Source organism: Nipponia nippon, unplaced genomic scaffold, assembly GCF_047370975.1.
Source record: "Nipponia nippon isolate SJK-2023a ecotype South Korea unplaced genomic scaffold, ASM4737097v1 scaffold_11, whole genome shotgun sequence".
Lineage (NCBI taxonomy): Eukaryota > Metazoa > Chordata > Aves > Pelecaniformes > Threskiornithidae > Nipponia > Nipponia nippon.
The window spans coordinates 21,879,034-21,895,009 of NW_028262302.1; the positions used below are offsets into that span (position 1 = coordinate 21,879,034).

Below are 15,976 nucleotides of genomic sequence, written 5' to 3' on the forward strand. Positions count from 1 at the left end.
TGTCTACGCCGGGCAATGAGCAGCTCGGGCTGTAAGATGCCTCTTGCCGGGGCGGGAGGCAGCGCTTGCCTCCGGGATGCCCACGGGCGAGGGGGACGGCGAGGGGGACGCAGCACGTTGGCTCCGGGGAGGGCCCTTCCTCCGGGCAGGCTCTGCCGGGGCCTCTGCCAGGGCGAGACCGGAGGAGGGGAGCGGGGCTGCCGTCGGGGATACCCCCGGCAGGGCGGCCGGGGCCGGGCCGGCGCGGCAGGACCCCTCTCCGGGCGGGGAGAAACTTCCCCGGCGGGGCCGGTCCGGACCCCCCCGTCCCCTCCCCGCCCCGCCGCACCGCACCGCCCGCGCTCCGCCCCGGAACCGGGCGCGGCTGCCGCGGGCGGGCAGAGCCCGGCGGCTGCGGGCGCCGGTGCAGGGACGGTGCCCGCCGCGCCGCGCCGCGCCGCCTCCCGCCCGCAGGAGGCCGCCGGGGTAAGGCTGAGCCCCGCCGGGGTAAGGCTGAGCCCCGCCGGGGGCCGTCGTGGGAGAGGGGTCCGGTCGGTCGGGAGAAGTTGGGCTGAATCCCCCCCCCGGGGTTGCAGCCCGGCTGGGCATCCTTCCCCCGGTCCCAGCCGGGGACATAGGGCTGGTATCGAGGGAGGAAAGACCCCGCTAGACCCGCAGGCTGCTCGGAGGTGTTGCTGGGCGCTGCAGGGAGGTGCTGGCTGAGCGGCAGGGGGGGATTGCAGGTGCGAGGGTGGGGAGGCGTGGGTGGGACCTGGGCTGGGCTGCAGGTGGGACGGTCCAGGGCATCGCCGGGACCTGGTCCCGACTGCCGGTCTGACAGTCCATCCGATAGGTGGGAGTCGGTCCGGACTGCAGATGCAACAGTGTGATGTATTGGTGGGACAAGGTCCAGATCGCAAGTGCAACGATGCAACATACAGGTGGGAGCTAGTATGGATTGCAGTTGCAAAGATGCCATGTACGGGCTGGATGTGGTTTGGCTCGCAGGTGCAGCTACGCAATGTACAGGTGCGACGTGGTCCTGATGGCAGTTGCAACGGCATGACGTGTAGGTGCAACGTGGTCCAGGTTGCAGGTCTGACGGTGTGATGTGCAGACGGGATGTGGTCCTGCTGTGCCTGACTGTGACAGCGCATCTGCTAGCATATAGCGCACGGCTGCTGTGTCTGCTCCCGGGGCTGGGTTGGTTTTATGCTTTTATTTTGAAACATTCTGTTATCCAGTGGTTTTCGGACACGGTTTCCCAAGTCTTGCCCGGGCTTACTCATACTTCTCCTGTGCCTTATCCTCCCTTTTGCTCAATAGCTCTGCAATGATGAAGTGGCTTCTTGCAAAATCAGCACGCGGAGCTGAATTCCAGAACTTGGGGGCAGGGAAGGAGTGCTCGGATACACTGTTCTTAGGAGAAATACCCCAAAACGGTGTTCATGGCCCTCCCTCCCCGTACCAGATAGGCATTGTGAACTGTATGTCATTTTTCTCAAATTCCTGAGACTGGGGAATTTCTCTCAGTAAACCTGCTGGCTGGAAAACACATCAGGCTCCCTGGTAGACTGCGAGAAAACTTCTGGCCTAAGTCAGTTAAAAAGAAAAGTTGGAGTCAGCAGAGTTACAGCATCGCCCCACTGAACTTGCTCAGAATCTGGGCTGTCTGGCGACTGATCTCATTTCTCTTCCATCCACTTAAGCTTGTTTTTCCACTACACAGGGGAGCAGTGGCTGCCAAAATTGCGGGCCAGGGGGGGGATTGCAGGACCCTATGAGCATATGTGATTTTTTTTTTTGTCCTGTTGTAAGTTAATAATCCCATTCTAGGCTGTTGTCCAAGAATTTTGCTTCAAAAATGCAAGCAGTGTACAAGACCCATTGTGTAAAAGATAGTCTAAATGTAGGACAGGAAGGGACCCGGCAGGTCAGCAAATCTAAGTACTGAATGATATTACGCCTTATTGCACACCACTGTAATTCATTTGTTCCCAGTCTCCTGGGAAGGGGAAGTTTCAGAACTTTACTGAACTGATATTATGATTTTTTTCCCAATATATGGCTTTCTCTTACTTTATATTTGCACTGTGATTGCTTAGTTCTCCCAGTCTGATGCTTTTCTCTCTTATCAGTATAGAAATAGGAGTTGCATGCTTTTCTCTTCACTGTGCAATGCCAAACAAGCTAGAACTTGCCAGACTGACCCCTTCCGTGGGACTGGCTGTCCGGTCCTTTTAGATCTGTACCCTATTTATTACAGATTCTCATCTTTCGTGGCTTAAATCCCAGTTTCACTGTGAGCTGCGTAGCGAGTGGCTGCACTTCAGATGTGTTAGAAGCTGAACTCCAGCGCTTTCTTGTGTGCCAGGTATGCCGGATAAGTTTCCCAGAGCAACTGAGTAGAAAATTGTTCTTATCAAAGCAAACTAAGTTGCATTTTGTCCCGCTTTCCCTCCCATTTGCTTCCATGTCTTCAGTTATTTTTTTTATGCAATGATTATTCTGTTGATGAGAGATTTTTAATTCCACCGTTGTACCGTAACCAGCCATGAGTAGAAGATGGGAGTAATTCGGCTGTGGGTAGCAACACAATGGCATAGATTAGGCAGTGAACAATATTTGTAGAGCTGAAACAGTTGGGGGACCTTCAGACAAACTCAGTGCTTATATCTGAGCTCAGATTTAACTCCCCATTGAATATCCTTGCTCCTAATATTTGCAGTAAGGTGTATCAATAATGATTCAGAGGAAATAACAAAGTCAACTCATAGGATCACACAGTGGCACTGAACAAATCCAGCTCTTCTCAGTGCAGAATACTGCAGCTGGTAGGTGCAGACATACGTATCACAAGGGGTTATCCCTGTTTCATTCGTTAACATGGTACATGGCTTTTTATCTAACTAGGTGAAAAATAGCTACATATTTTGCAGAAGCTAGGTACAGCCCTGCAGCGTTGATACCCCTGGTGTTCAGTGCAGGAGGGAGGCTTGAGAATGACTACGTGCTTCTGACCTCGTATTTTATAATCCCTTTGGTATTACCCACCAAACTCAAGTTTATTCCAGTGTTTCTCAGCATTGCATGGGCAGCAGTTTATCATACAGCGCTTGTGAGCGTTGTGCTGCAGAGGCTGCCTTCATCTCCCAGTGGCCAGAAAAAGCAGTGAAAGCACCAAGTGCTGCAACAGAGCGGGCAAACAATCTCTATTTTAATTACACAGAGAACTCTTGGGTCCCATGCTGTAAACCGTGATGCTAAGACCAAACTGGGAGAAGGAAAAAATTTATATCAAATATTGAGCCTTGGCTTTCTCCTTCTAATGGAGGGCGGCATCATGCTGGTAGGTCTGGCGTGGGGTTGTCACGGCATTCCAGTTGTTCCAGTTCTGCAGGCATGCTGTACGAACTGGAACAAAGCGCAAGACGGGAATGCTTCAAAAACGGGTTTGCTATGTTTGTGTGACCTCTCAGTGCCGCTCAGGATCCTCGTCATGGGCAAGTATCGTCTGGTTCCCTTTTCCTAGGAAAAAATAACTAGCGAGCAGTGGCCAAGCCTTATGATTTCTACCAGATGTCATCAGTGGTAGAAGAGGAGCCGATTTTATGGAACTGAATGTAGAAACAAATAGGAAGAGGGCATGTGGAGCCCATGAGCCCCTGAGTCATAGCCTGGCATCTACAAGAGCGGCTGCAGTTAGGAGTAAGTGGTTGTACAATGTGGCAGGTGAACTTCTGTTGTCGTTTTGTCAATCTAGCCTTTCACATCTGCGGAAAGCATCCGGAGAGGGTCTAACAGCATGACAGTTTTTCTATTTGATGTAATGAACAGGTATTTTTCCCAGATTCAGCTCTTTCTACTAGTTTGATACTTGAGCTGACATTTCAAAATGCTGGGAATGCTGAAGCCACACAGCAATGAAAATCTTAAGCAAGCAATAGTGTTTGCAAAAAGCTCTGTAGCATTTGATGGTGTACTTCGAGGTGCTCTGGGAAACCTGCTGAGCTGATAAAGGAGGTTGGGCAAAGGCAGAAGGAGTGAGAGCCAGTGGATAAGGTCCTCATCCCAGCATTGGAGTCACTCAGCCAATTCCAAAATGTTTTAGTATCCTAAGAGTAACAGCTCACTTCAGAAGGGACATTGCTCCAGCACCATGTCCAGTAAAAATGTAAAGGCAAATGAAGAGCTGCCAAATTTTGTTGTTGGTAGGGTACATTGTTCAACTTGGCTTGGTTATAGTAGGTGTCACCACGTGGTGTTATTTTGCATTGACTTCCCATTTATTTTTCTTACCATGACCATTATTTTGCCTCCGCTGCAGTGTATATGGTATTAATTTGGAGGAGTGTTTAAGGGCAGAGGAGGAATTTGCTCTTTGTATTGCTGCTTCATTAGAGTCTGTTGTGCAGGTGTCCTCGGTCAGCCCTTGATGCTAGGAGGACTTGAGGGAAGCTCCAGTTGATAAGTTGCATAGCTGCTCACACAGTACCCACAGGTTCAGTAACGCTGATTTCTCCCAAATCCAGCTTGCAAAGCCTTCTGTTGCCTCTGCTGCTCCCAAGCTGATGGTTAATGCCAAAGCAGGACACCACTAATGGCAGCAGGCTGCCTCGGGACTATGTTGGTCCCCATATTTCCAGCTGGGAGAGCTGAGTCACATTTTAACGAGCAAGGGCAGTGGAGGAATTTGGACATCACTCCAGGAAACTGTGGGAAAGGAGGCACCCTGCAACAATAAAACCTCTAAATTTAGTTCTAGTTTAAAATGGAAAATGTTGGTGATTTTGCCCTTGCGGAGGTCAGAAGAATTTGGAGACCCGCAGGTCTTCTCTGCTCCCGTCGGCTCTGCAGCGAGCCTCTCCGGAGTCGGGGCCGCCTGCTCCCCCTCATCCCCCAGCAGGGCCGATGCCGCGCAGGGGACGTGCCAGCCCCGTCCCCATCCCAGGGGCTGCACGGCGAGCTTGGCCCTTGCCGGCGACACGGCCCCTCTCCAACCCGCCCCAGCAGGCGGAGGGGACGAAGGGAGGGAAGCGGCAGCAGCCCTGGGCTGCAGCAGAGCCCATTTCCTCTCCCCGAGTCGATGAATGAGGATGGCATCATTTCTATTTATTTATTTATAACTTTGGTGAGCAGCCGTGTGTCAGTGTAGCTAAGGAATAACTTTGTTACCCTCTGCTCTGTCCATTAAATTGCATTATTTTTAATAAGGCAGCTGTCTTCTGTTGTGCTGGTTTCCCCTATCTGGAAACTGTCTACTTCTTGTCCGCCCTGCTTTTCTGTTAAGTCATTGCGTGGTGTTCAGTGAAAGCAGCGAGCTAAGCAGTAGTGTTATTTTCTGACAGAGGCCCCAGGTGGAAACAGAAGTTCCCATAGTACAAGGTAGCAGCTTTTTTGTGAGCGATGTTTTTCTTCCCACAGCCCTCTAAGAAACAGAGCCGTGGAAAATCAGCTCTTTCCACCGCCTGGCCCAGATCACGGTACTTCACCCAAATAAAAGGATGGTCCCTGCTGCCAAAGAGTTAGTTTGCTCTGAGGAGTGGGTGCAACCCCTGTGTGGGTGAAGGGACTGGCTGTGGGAGCCAGGGGGGCTGCGGGAGGAGAGGCACAGCCGCACAGCCCACCCCATACCATTAGTTTTGCACTGGCCCGTCTCTTCCATCTGTGCTGCAGCGCAGCTGCCCAGGGCCAAGCTCACTCCCTGCGGGGCAGGGGGTCCCTCAGGGGCACGGGGTGGCACCGGGGGGTTCTGGGGTCCGGCTTTGGGGTTTTGCCACCTTTGCTGGCCGCAGCTGTGGACACTGGGCAGCTGCCTCCGCTACGTTGGTTGTGTGAGTAAGACTCCCTCTTGCCCCAGAAACAGCCACAATCTTCTCCTTTGTGTGTTTCTAGCTCAGAAAAGGCTGATTCATTCTCCAAAGCAGATTAATTACTTCTTCTATTTAAAAAAAAAAGAAAAAAAAGAAATCCTTTAGAGTTGGTCGGCTTAACTTTCAGCTACGTGTACAATGCAGTAAAGCAAATGTGCTCTGAGCCAGAGCAAAAAAGTTTGCACGGAAAAAGAAACTGTGGGTTGCGATATTTACCTGGCACTTCAGCAGTGGGCTCTGCAATTTAGGAAGGATTCGTGAACATGTCTTGTTCTTGACTTACATGACAAGTGGTGCAAATTTGAGCCCGCCATGAAGGTGAACTGGAAAACAAATATTTTTATTCCCTGATAGGTTTTATGACTTGTTTCCCTTCTGGTTTACATCATTCTGATGTGGCACCCGGCTCCCCGAGTAGCTTGCATCCAAAGCCTGGCTGAGTGGCTCCATTTCTTCTTCTGAAGGCTGCTTTCCAGCCTGCTTGGCTCTGCTAGCTTGTTTATGCACTGATGGACTGTAGTTCCACATTTCAGAACAAGCTGTCCAATATTCATGAGTTATTTTGTCTTTACCCAGTCCTGAGGCTTCTTTTATAAACCTAAGGATAAATTCTGGGTTTTGTTATTTCCGTTACTGGAAATGCACTGAACCTACACAACCATTACCAAGCCCTAAATATGGCCTCTATTTCTCTAGAAGAAAGGCAAGGGAAAGGACTATCACAAAGCTAAATTGATTTACAAGCCTGCAATTCCCAAACCCCTGTTCTAATAACACTTGTGAGCAAGTGTTGGAGGAAGCCATATGTGTAGAGATGAATCACTTATAAAATTATATCCTAATATTAGTTGTATATTTATTTATCAGATAAATATAGTGATTTTTCTCTTGAAGATCAATGACAGCCACATGCTCGGCTGGCATAAAGCACTGCAGCTCTTTGGACTATGCAAACCTGAGGATATGACTGAACAACTGATTTCTTTGCAAAGAAAAAAAACAGTATCAACTGCTTGTTTCTAAAGCAATTTAAAATATTACATAGGAAAAACTAAAAGAGATCAAAGTGTTGGTATAAGATACCCTGCATGTAAGTGAGACCTATATATAGTAAGGTCATTTTGCCCCAGCATGAGAATATCTCATCATAAACCTCCAGCTGGTTGGGCCATATTAAAATCCTTTCACATTAATTCCAAGACTGTGGGTTAGAACTGGAAAGAGATTTTTAGGACTCACAGCTTTAGGTCCTCTTGAAACAGCTGGACCAAGTAGCAAAGTGAAGGGTTAAGCCAGCCAATGTTCTAGGATTACTGCGTTACAAAATAGGGACTTCAAACTTTTTCACCCAGCAGTAGAGAAAATAGTCTGAAGGCATCTTTGGAGTGGATTAGTTTTGAAATCATGCTGAGCCACTTTTCTCCTCTGTGCAAGAATTTGTTTTAAACGGCTCAAATGCTTAACTTTTTGAGTTAGCGGCTGAGCATGTTCTCTGGTTACTCTTAATAACGTTCACATTCAGACAAGCTCGCAGGAAAATACCTGGCAATATCTGGGTCTGTTCTCCTCAACGTGTGCAATTTGCACTTTGCCTGTGCCATTAGGAATCCTGGCTTATCTGAACAAAAATGTTCAGGATGTTTGCTCTTGGGCTGTTTCCCAGGTGAGATACCAGCCACCATGATTCATCAGCGGCTGAATAGAAAAGCTGATCTCAATAGGAGGGCGTAGCATCTGCAGCCTGGTCAGAGAACAGCTGGAAAAAGCTGCTTCCTTGTGCACCATTCTGGTGTCTCCATAGTTTTTTTCAGCAGGGATGTCTGTAAACGTATGGATCCGAGCAGCTCTTTGGTTTAGTGGTGCCTATAGCCCTTTCCTCTGTGTCACACCGGTTTTCAGGGAAGATCCTCGTCCTTGTGCGGGTGAGGAGGGTTTGTGCTTGTGCAGGAGGAGTATGGCTAAAAGCAGCACAGGACGTGCCTGCCTCTCTCCTGCTGGGGCAGGGCTCAAAAGGGCTTTTTCCTGTAATTACATCTTCTCACTACTGCAGCACCAGCGTGTGTGCAAGGGAGCAGAGTTCAGCCACCGGGGCAGCCTTCATCCTGGCAATTCCTAAGCGGTTCCCCTGCAACCTTAGCATGGGTGTAATATATGTATGCAGGATAAATAAACTGAATAAATATCAGGCTCTTTACTCAGCCTGTGCTTGGGAGCACATACATCCTTTAGAAACCCATGCATGGGTCTCTGCTCTTTGCTCTGGGTAGAACTGCTGGTGTAGTTTGGGTTTTTGACAGAAAATTTTGTCATCACCTGTCCAAAGAAAGCACTGAGTTCCTCACAGTTCATGGAGTAGTCTCCCTGGCTGGAAGCACCTTCCCGAAAACAGGATGTTTTTTGTTGCATAAACTTCCTAGCAGAAAAGCTGCAAAGCAAATGTTCTGGATCTTTAAAGCAGGTCGACCCCATTAAATACAAAGTTCCAGGAAATACGTGTGTGCTGGCAGTAGCAGAGTCCTTTGTTTTCATTATCTGAAGTATCTATCAGGCAAAGACTACTTCAGAAGGCTTTTTCTTTTTCCTTCTTATAGCATCATCTAAAGTGAATGCATCCAGCAGAAAAGCAGTCAGAGAGCTGGTCTGTGACAAGAGGGCTGGAGGGATGTCAGTCTCCAAGGAAAGCAGAGAAATTCAGTAAGCAGGAGAATGAGCAGTCAGCTTTGCAGCTCCCATCTTGCTCCCACGACTTCCTTAGGATGCTTAGATGTCTCTGCTCCCCAAGGAGGGAGCAAACCAGCTGCTGTCACTGTGTTCTCCCAGTGCCTGGCAGGGTCATTGCTGGCCACCCCATCTGCTCCCCAGCAGCTCCTCCGGTGTTTCTTGCTGTCCCCGCGGCACAGGGTCGTGCTGCAGAGGCCAGACACCTTCCCTTCCTTGTGGGCAGGGGGAGGATTGGGCTCTCCCCCTAGATTTGTGTGTCTTCATCTGGCCAAACCCCCTTTCAGTGCCCTTTCAGCACTTTCTTTGACACTGGTCCTCCTGGTTGCTTGACGCAGAGTTCAGTTCTCAGATGAATGAAGGAGTGTTGTTGAATTATCCAGATTTCTTCCCAGTACCTTAATTTTTCCACTATAAAGACATGGTTGTTTTCACTGGCTCCATAGGAGCCACAGTACCCAGCAAGCCAGTCACAGAGAGGCAGAGGTGAATATTGTACCTGTAGTTCTTGAATGGTGGCTGTGCTGATGTTTAGTAATTTAGTAGCGGATGATACTAGGCATTTTAGGCAGGATCACCTAAAAAGAGCCATCGCAGCCCTGTCAGCCAGAAATGAGCTGGGTGTCTCCTTTCCAAAATCCTTGACACAATTTACAAGACAAGCCACTGGCACGGGAGCTGATTCGTCACATAACCGTAGAGCAGCAAGACAACACTGATGTAATTAGGAATAATCTAATTCCTAAGGGCAAATGGGGTGTATTTATTTCTATTTAATTAGATTCCTGCATTTTGTGGGCCCGCCGTGTGGGCAGGGGAGCCACTGCGTTGCGATCCAGAGGCAGCAGAGTGATGCTGGAGCTGTAGAGCCTCTCGGCTCTTCTTTACCTAACATGGGACTAAACTTTCAGTTCTTGATTTAATCTGTCTGATTTTGATGTAATTACTGTTCAGAGGACAACCAAATCATCTGCTAGAAAATCAGGGTAAAATTGGGCTGATTTGCTGGGGGAAAACCGTTAGCCCTCTCTGAGCAACCTGAAAGCAAAGTTGCTGGGACAGAATCTCAGACGTGAAGGGATGGATCCATAAAAGGATTTACGCCTTTAACATCCTACATCCTTGTGGTTTTGGGGGCAAATCTTTGCTCCTCAGGACAGCACTCAGCTCTCCTGGGAGATAAGCTTTCGGACTTCCCACCGGCACCCCTCTCCAAGCCCAACAGCATGGGGCTGCCGCTGCTTCCTCCAGAGGAAGAGGAGGCCAGGGGTGCTGAGGAAACCCTTGCTCCCCGGGCAGTGCCCAAAGCATTCAGTCAGAGACACAGCCCCATGGGCAGACCCTTTCTGGTCGTGCCATGAAAAGCAAACACCTTTGCTGGGGCTGGGTTACGGACAGCTGGGCCGATGGACCGGCGCTGGGGGCTGAGCTCGGCAGGGTGCAGAAGCATCCCTCTGGCCAGGAGCTGCTCCGACACAGGCTGGCGTTAGAGCCTGGCAAGGGCGTGGGCAGCTGCCGGCAGCAGCCAGGCAGGGCTGCAAACACCTGGAAGCAGCACAAGTGATGCACAAGCTGGGAGCAGGAGTTGGGATCCAAATCCCCTCATTTTTCTCAGCTGCTGCCCATCGCTGCTCCTGTTCATGTGCCATGGGGCCCACAGAGGGATGCTGCAGCCCTAGAGCTTCTTTTTCTGCTTTTTAGCCAGATTTCTCTGCTTCTGCTTATTTTTTTATATGGGAGACGATGCAGCCTTTCTAAGAACACAAACATTTCTGGCATATCTCACAGGTCCAGGCTTCAGCTGAAACCTGATGGGAGCTGATAGCCCTTTAAATTTCTTCCATTGCTGTGAGGACAGGAATTTGCAACATCAACAATCCTTTCTTTACAGGAATTTTTTTTCTCTTAACTTTTTTTTTTTTTCCCCAAAACCTGTTGTGAGTCCCATCCCGCTCCCAAGAACCAGATTAGCAACTGATCTTCTGAGGACTTGAGGATTACACATTAGGAGTGCACATAACATTAAGTGAAATTCATTCGCTGATGTAAAACCCATCGTGAATTAATGTTTGTCTTGGATTGTATAAACACGCCCTCAGAGTGCTTCCTACAGCAGGATGGGGAGCTGTGCAGAGTCATTTCCCTGGACGTTGAATTGTTATGGTGAAATGCCTTAATTAGAAAGCACAAGGGCAAGTTTATCTCTTAAAGGCTAGCTGCATTTGGACCGAAGGGCAGAGAGATCAGTGTATTTTTAATATTGGTGGAGCTGTGCTTGTGTACACGAGGGTTGAGTTTCCCCACTAAGGCAGGAAAACTCTTGCTGTGGGCTCCAACTTTTGATCTAGGGGGTTCGATTCAGGGTAGAGGCCTCATGGAGTAAGAAAAAAACGGTATTTGAAGTCTAACTTCTACCCTGAGCCAGGCAGGAGGTCTTTGCTAAAATGTTGAAATATTCACAATTTAATAATAACTGGCTTTTGGTTAACACCTCCCAAGAGGCTGAATGGATGCATTTTACAGCTGTGGCTCACAAACTATTTTCCACATGAAATCTTGACCAGAAAGGCTCGGAGATGTTTTCTGTTAAAAAGAGCTTTTAAAGGCTTCAGAGCCTGCCAGCCCATAAAAGCCAGGCTAGACCGAAGCCCAGCAGGACCTTAGGGGTGCCTTGGTGAGAGCAGGATTCCCATCACCAAGCCCCTGCCCAGGGGGTCACTGCCTCAGCCTCCCACCTTTGCTGTGCCGCCCCTCTCCTAGCCCTCAGTCCCAGGGTGAGAAGGATGGGTCAGACATCCTCCTTATTTTAAGCTGTCCTGGCCCTCCCAGGACTTCAAAGACCTCTGAGATTCTTGCAGTGTTTAAAGCCCCGGTGCCACAAAGCCAGAAAACCCCGCGTGGTTGATGCAAGATGCAAGGGGCTGTCCCCACCACCTGCCACCCCCACACTCTCCATCCCACCCGCCCCGGCCATCCTTCTTCCTCTTTTTTTTTTTTTCTTTTTTTTTTTCTTTTTTTTTTCTTTTTTTTTTTCCCTTTCCCTTCCTTTGCCAAATCATTTGCCTGCTTTGATCATTTCCCTGCTCTGAGTCACCCTGTGCCAGGATTGCTTTCTACTGCTGGGAGACAGATGTGCGGTACAGTGTGGTGCAAGCGTCCCTCCTCCCCAGCCCATGGGGAAGTGTCACCCTCCCAGTGGCCAGCACCGAGTGAATGAGTGGGGTGACAAATGACATGCAAATGCTTTTCCTGGAGGCTACAGAAAAGTTACTTGCTTGCACCTTTCTGAAGACTGGTATTTACATACTATTAGACGCAGACATCCTGTTGAACTTTCTTAGAGCGTGCGATTTGCAGACACGCTCGTTCAGGGATTTAGACTTTATTGACTGAAGGTTGCTTGGCAGAGGAGGAGAAAATGAGCTGGCTGGGGAGCCGGTCGAGAAGGATCCTTTGTGCAAGAGAGACAAGAGAATAATTTGGCTTCAGCTCCGAGGTAGGAATTCTTTCCTCTGTCCGTTTTCTCTGTCCTCGTGGCATCCTGTGGAGGTGTTTAAAAACAAACAAAAAGCAATAAAAGGTTTTTGGCTCTCGCAATATCTGTTTGTGTGACAGCTTCCCATTGAGTGGGAACCAGGGGAGCCTTAGAAAGTTACCACCGCACTGTCCATGTTGCTGGGTAACAGTTTCTGCTTCTCACATGACCCCCAAATCATAATAATAAATTGCATCCCAAAATGCCAAATGATGCTGGAATTGCTGCTGCGGGGTGGATGCCAGAGCATGCGGGCGCTGGAGCAGGGGGGGCCCCAGATCCGCCTTAGGCTCCATCAGCATTTTCATGGGATCCGGACCAGAGTCCCATTCCTTTCCAGCTGGGATCAGGATGCCTTGCTGGCTCCCCTGGGTCTGCTACCGACAGCGAGGAGGAAGCCCCGGTGAGACCGGGGTGAAGCTTTTGCAGCCCCATTTGCTGCAGCGCAGCTGGGAGCCAGCACCCTCTGCGTGGGGCGAGTGCTGGCTACCACCTGGCATCCCTCCAACCCAAAATCTGCCGTGCCTCCGAAGGCCTGTGGTAGCATGCAAGGATGCCGCAGGGCTCATATCCACCCTGGAAAGCTTTTTAAATTGGTTCGGCTGACTTGGCACTCAAACAGATAGGGACGGCTGGCGCCTTGCTTCTGGCCGGGTCTCACCGGTGGCAGTGGCCATTTCTGAAGCGAAGGTCCGACAGCTGCACCAGCCTGATTTAAACCCAGCTTACTGGGTTAAGGTAAATTGGTTATTGAGCGTCTCGGACAGTGTTACTGTTGTAATGAAGAGTGTTTTTAAACCCATTTAAAGCTAAGCTAGTGCAACCTTTAAATATAAATAAGGCTTTAGGTGCCACTGAAGATCCTAACATAAACATCCTTGAGCATCTCACTTGAGCTTGATTTGTATGTGGTACCTGTAGCAGCCTGATGATTTATTTACTTATTTACTGGCAAGGAAGAAGGCACCAGTGATTATTTTTACCGGTTTAGTTAATCCTGGTGTAACCCTCCCACTGCCAATATGTAGTGAATGGACACGTTTACCACTTGTGCAAGGCATCATATGATAATCATAGCTTATATTTGCCTAGGAGAGAGAAGCTGTGCTGGCACAACATCCTAGTAGCAGTGGATGGGACTGAATGTGGTTTTCCTTTCTTTGTAAAAGAATAAGCTATACTGGTAAACTACATACACATTTATACCGGTATGGCCATGGTCTTTTTTGTCTGTGCACTCAAGTCCTTTCCTGGGAGTTCACTGCCAGAAGAAGCCATTGCCAGCCCCGTGCCGCCACCAGCCAGCGCGTGGATGGCACAGCTGCTGCCCGCCGGCCACAGCGGGCTGCGTGTCCGTGCTCCCTCGTTTGCTAAGGATGAAACGGTCCCTGTAACGATACGACACCTCTGAGGACACAGCCGACCTGGGCTGCTTTGTGACAGCTCCTGTTTGCCTCACACATGGGCTGTGCCAAAGCAAAGCGTAGTGTGCTGGAGACTTCAGAAACTTCTTCAGTAATGCAGAGCAAAATCGGGCACTCATTCCAAGACCTTTTAATTTTTTAAGCATAATTCACTCATGATTTATGCAGCCAGTATTTTATCAGTAGCCTCTGATACAGCTGAGGATCAAGAAGACCTAGATCTGAAGATGACTGAGGCTACTGGCCATGGCAGAAAAAGGATGGAGCAGTGGCTGGTTTGCGTGCTGAGGCAGGGTCTGTTGGGCAAACCGTGCCTTTTGTTTGCATGTCTCAATTTCCCACCATACCCTTACTGTCAGCTCCCCTGGGAGACTACGAACGCTACTGGTTCCTACCCATGCTAATGGGCCCACACCAAGGGGTCAGTTTGGTTTCTAAAACAGAGATTTGTAGGCCTCCCCTACTTCTTTCGGTGCATGGGAAGATGATTTCATTAGCCTGTATGTACACGAGCTGCTCAGACGCTGCACGGGAAAACACAATAGTACAAACGAAAGCAAGAGGAGAGGAGGAACAAACCCATCACGCTTCTTGAAGTGGTTTTGGAAAGCACAAAGCCAGGATGTTGTTTCTTTTTAGTGACTGAGTAGTCTGACATGTTGCAAAATACAAAGGCTCGGCATATTCCCAGCAGCAGAGTGAAAACTGGAACTACCCAGAAGCAAAACCTATCATTAGCAGCCAGCCAGGCAGAACGGGCTCCGGAGTGCCAGGCACAGGCATGGAAGGGAGGAGGGGCTGAGCAGCAAAAAAAGAGCTTTTCTTAGGGGCCGGCGGTGTGCCCCAGCGGCCTTGCGGAGGGAAGCGGAGGACTGCGAGGGCAGCACGTGGGATCAGACTTCTTCAAAGGGCAGCAAGGAGCTACTGTTCCCCCTTATGCCCCCCTGTCCAGCAGCATGGGCAGCAGGTCTGCTTCCAAAAAATCAGAATGGTTTTGGCCTGTAATTTTTCTCCGTTTTGTTTTCACTCAATTTTACTTAGCTGCCCTGAGAAATCTCTTTTTACATGTTCTCCCAAGTCCTTGCTGTGATCCATCTCATCCTGGAGGCATGTAATAATTTAGACTGAAAGCTGTGCTGTGCAGCCCTGTTCTCCCCAGCTTCACAGGATGGAGAAAGTATTGACATGCCCTGATTTAGCTCCCACAGATGTCATCTCCCTAGGAGCTGACTTGAAGGACAGAGGGGCACAGAAAACTGAATCTGGGAAGCACCTGCTTCAAAAACAAAGGAGGAGGAAATTTTATGAACTGGGTTGGATGGAAGCAGGGAATATCACAGCTTTGCAAACCCAATGATCCAAAAAGTTAGCACCAGGAACCGCAATGTTGCTGTGGCCAGGTGCAAGAGGACAAGCCTTGATGATGCCTTTATGTTTCCCAAGGGAATCTCTTCAAATGAAGAGTATTTTTACATTGATGCTTCTTTAGTTGTCATTCCCCATCAGGCCTAACCAACCTCTGAGGGTGAGAAGCAAGATGAGGAGAGGGTTGCATTTGTCACAGTGAACATTAGGGGCTGTGGGTGTCCCCGCAGCAGCAAGCACAGATGCACCATATGGATGTGCCCTCTGGAGCAGCACCCAGCACCGGTGCTGAGCACGTACCCGGGGAGGACAGACCATGGGTGCTGCAAGCACGGCCGGACACAGAGGCTGGGGACATTGCTTCCACCATCCCATCCTCCTCTATGGCCTGGGCAGAAAAAAGCAAAGCTCCCCATGCTCTTTGGCTAGCAGGAGGCAAGATGTATTCAGCCTTTTAAGTCTAGCACCTTGTCTCTTTTTGTCAGGGGACTTTCCTCAGCCAGCATAGTCTAAATGGCCTCTGTGAGACAGCCAGATAGATGCGTTCCATTTTAATCTCTTATCTGTCTCACTCTGCCGAGATCATTTACCTGCTAATAAGCTCCTGTGGTCAGAGATAGAAGGTGAAACTACCAGCCCTTTAAGGATGTATCTGAGTGGCTTTGCAACACTGTGCTTCATGGAAAATATGGAAAGATATTGCATTCATAATATATCACTCATATCTGTGTTTGTAAACAGATTTATCACACCATCTGCAGAATCATACTGCGGTCTCCTCCATATTTATTTCCTTTCCATTTATATAGTAGAGCTCCTATTTACTTTACTCTCTTTTTACTATTAGATACATTAGCCATCTTTTTTTCTTCCCCACAAAAAGAGTGCACTCTCTGTGGAAGAGAATCCTTAATCAATCCAGTTTGTTTAGCTTAGTGCATAAAAACACAAGCCGCTACTGTTTGGGGAGGTACCTGCCTGGGTTTGTTTCTCATCTCTTCACATCTGTGTGGAGCAGGTGGGGAGGAAAGGATAATTCAGCACAAATCCGCTGGTAAACAGGATGCTCTGTCGGTATTGCC

The 15,976-nt window shown here is 49.2% G+C and overlaps 1 protein-coding gene across 5 annotated transcripts in view; it reads left to right on the plus strand.

The window, feature by feature from the left end:
- The first annotated feature begins 375 nt into the window (after positions 1-375).
- INF2 (inverted formin 2) overlaps positions 376-15,976 on the plus strand; it is a 43,439-nt gene continuing 27,838 nt past the window's right edge. For 3 of the 5 annotated variants that reach the window (XM_087747866.1, XM_087747871.1, XM_087747872.1), the window contains exon 1: positions 376-465. The gene's annotated coding sequence lies outside the window, so the exon portion shown is untranslated. Of the gene's footprint in view, positions 487-11,899; positions 12,067-15,976 lie in introns of those variants that run through there. The other 2 variants (XM_087747867.1, XM_087747868.1) reach the window with 2 other exon arrangements.